We start from the raw sequence: 3,425 nt of genomic DNA on the forward strand, positions 1-3,425 counted from the left end.
GGAGGGGATGTGTGTGTGCAGAGCTGGCCTCCCCAAAGGTGTCAGAACTGGAGCTGGGGCCCAGGGCAGGTACACGTTGGCAAATGGATTGGCCACTCCCCAACTGGCACAGCTCCTAGACAGGCCAGGACATGGGCAGTCTCATCTCCAAGGCATGCCCCAAGGGCATTAGTGTTCAAGACACTTGTCACACCCGCCCCCCAGTGCACAACAGTGTGACATCTCTGTTGCCTACCATCCAGCATGATAGACCAGTGTGGAGGGAGGCTCTCTTTGCTGTCATCCGATCCCCAGCAAAAATTGGGACTTGTGAAACCCCCTTCCTTATCCATGGCAAAACCAGATCCTGCTCAGAGAAGCCCTTACCCTCCCTTAGACATTGTTTTGGGCTCCCTTAGTGCCTGAGCACTCCTCTGAAAGGCGAGGGCAGTCCTGACATGTGACCATTTGCACACGGGGTCCAGTACCTGAAGACCCAGACAGGGTGTCTGCCCCTCCCAGGTCGGAGACTTGCTCTTCTGTGCCAGTGCAGAGGCTGAGAGCCCTGGGAGGGTAGGGCACAGGGACAGGCACAGGACAGACATAGCAGATGTCTCTTAAAGCCCTCTATCGCATTCACCTTCAGTTTTTGTGTTTTGGGACAATTACTTTAGAAAATAAGTAGGTCGTTTTAAAAACAAACAAAAAAAATGATTGCTTTTTTGTAGTGTTCAAAAAAAAGGTTCTTTGTGTATAGCCAAATGACTGAAAGCACTGATATATTTAAAAACAAAAGGCAATTTATTAAGGAAATTTGTACCATTTCAGTAAACCTGTCTGAATGTACCTGTATACGTTTCAAAACACCCCCCCACTGAATCCCTGTAACCTATTTATTTTATAAAGAGTTTGCCTTATAAATTTACAAAATTTACATAAAAATGTCCGTTTGTGTCTTTTGTTGTAAAATCAAGTGATTTTTTCATAAGGTTCTTTTACTATTTGAAAAGATGGGCAGCACGCAGTTTTATTTTATTTTTGTAAGTTTTTTAATACATGTGAAAGCAAAGAATACTCAGCATGCCTTTCTAAGTGACGCGTTTGCACCTTTTGTTGGGAAGTACTGTATCCTGTGCTGTTAGCATTCTCGATAAATCTCTCTGTGAAAGTGACTCAAGGTCTGGGCTTTCATTATAAGACAGAAGTCCCCCTCCAGCTCACACGACAGCTTGGTGGCATGTTTCCCCATTGGATCTGGCTGTCTGTAAACAACAGATAGTCACTTCCCGGACTGTGGTGGGAGGCAACCTGCCTCCCATGCTGACCTCACTGTCCTCCTTGGCTTGCTCCAAGTCAGTGCTTTCCAGTCACACTGCTCCAGCATGCGCCTAGTAGGGCCTGGCACGGGTCTGCTTGCAGCACAACTTCCGTGGTCGGGACCACTACCATCCAGGTGGCAGAGCTGGCTGTGCCCTGGAGCTTTTGGTCCCCACCTCCACCCTAGGCCCTGGCTTCTCCTGGGCCCCATATCAGCTGAGTCCCTGTCATGGCCTCTGCTGACCTGGCACCCTGACAGGCAAGGGCACACCAAAGGACTGCCTGCCCACCAGGGCCACAGTCACCCTTACCTGCTGGTGCCAGCTGGAGAAGACCACAACTGTGTGGAGCAGTGGAACCAGGGACCTGCTCAGAGTTCAGCCTCACGCAAATGCGGGCACACCTGCCAGGGGTCTTTCAACAGTTCATGGGGGAATGTATATCATGAAAAAGCTATGCATGGACTTCAACATATTTTGCACCAAAATCTGCTCATACTTTTTTTTTTTTTTTTTTTTTTGCTAGAGGACATGTGCAATAATAGAAAGCAAGTGAGAGCAGAAGAGTGGAAAGCACCCCCCAATGGACATGGTCATGCCAATCCTCTTTCCTCTTTCTGTCCTGTCAGGATTTGGAGGCCACATGCTCACCTTACCTGTATTTCAAGGCACTGGCACTGGGAGTCAAACTACTATCAGCCATGTGGGATCTGGCTCCCTTAACCTCTGCACTATGGAGCTGGCCCTTTAATTCAATTTTTCCACAAACTTCCTTTTTTATTATGTTTTTGTCTTAGAGCATGTGCACTCGCTGGAAAGGAGAGAGAGAGAGATTCAGAGAGGGAAAGTGAGAAATCACTCCCCAGGGGGGATGGCCATGCTGCAATCCCTTCTCCAGTCTCCTCTCAGGATCTTGGACATGCATGCACATGTGTCCAGCATGATTTTCAAGCTACCAGCTTTGGGACAAAATGTGGTCAGCCATGTGGGAGTCCAGCATCTTAACCACTAGGCCACCTGCTGGCCTCTCCACAAACTTCCTGAAGCCCCTCATAATAGAAGTATCCTCTGAAGTCCTGGCCTTGAATGTTAAATGAAAGGGTGGAAATTCATCCAGCATACCCTTGAGCATCTGTTGTATGCCAACCTGTTTGGGAGCTCATGTTCCCGGGTGTGCAAGTAGGGCCAAGTCCTTGGCCCCATAGCAAATCAGCACGTGTGTGCGCGGTAACTATGGTGCCGGGGCTGGCACAGCTCAGAAAGGGCTATCCCTGGGAGACACTACAGGGTTCAGGGCTGGGTTGGCCTCTTCTCTGGGATGCTACAGAGGCTGCAGCTTCTGGAAGAGGCTCTGATGGAAGCCATGCCTCAGGCAGAACCTGTTTCTGGAATCAGCCTTAAGTCCCAGGGAGGACAGGCCAGGGTGGGGACCTCTCTCCAACCGGGATCCAGAGGGTGAGGACTGCCAGCGTGCTCCACAAATGCACCCAGAGACGGCTTCAGGGTGGCTGGCCTCTGCCCGTGGGTGTAGGAGCTTCCACCACAGCTGCTTGAGTTCAGGTATGGAAGAGGGGCTGGGGAGAGGAGGAGGAAAAGCGCAGCTGCAGGCCAGCGTGGCATTCGGGTTGCCGAGGCCTCCTGGCTGGCTTAGGGCGACATACGCGTGGTGGGCACGGTCTGCGTCGCAAGTCACCCCTGAAGGCTGCAGGAGAGCTGGGACTCCATGGCAGAGCTTCCTCTGTAGCCTTGCTTCGGGAGGCTCTGCAAGGTGGCAGGCAGGAGAGCACTGTGGATTAATCGATGCCTGGGGAAGGAAGGCCAGCCAAGCGGGCGATCGCGACTGTCCGGACGTGGGGCGGAGTGGCTAGAGAAGCGCGAGTCTTCGGCGGGCAGGGGGCGCTAAGGGCGTGGGCTGAGAGTTGAGCTCGGTGGCTGCTGACACTCCAGGAAAGAGGGCGGAGTAGCGACCAGGTTGTGGCGTCCTCACCGAGGCGGGAGAGAAGCAGGCGCTGGGGCTCGCGCGTGGAGGTGGAGCGGGCCCTGGCGCTGGGCACAGCCAGGCCGTCCTCGCGGCCCCCGTGGCTTCGTCCCCTCCGACAGCTGTGGCTGGGGGCCCCCGGGCGGGGGGGG

This window comes from Tupaia chinensis, unplaced genomic scaffold (genome assembly GCF_000334495.1).
Source record: "Tupaia chinensis unplaced genomic scaffold, TupChi_1.0 Scaffold144326_1, whole genome shotgun sequence".
Taxonomy (NCBI): Eukaryota; Metazoa; Chordata; class Mammalia; order Scandentia; family Tupaiidae; genus Tupaia; species Tupaia belangeri.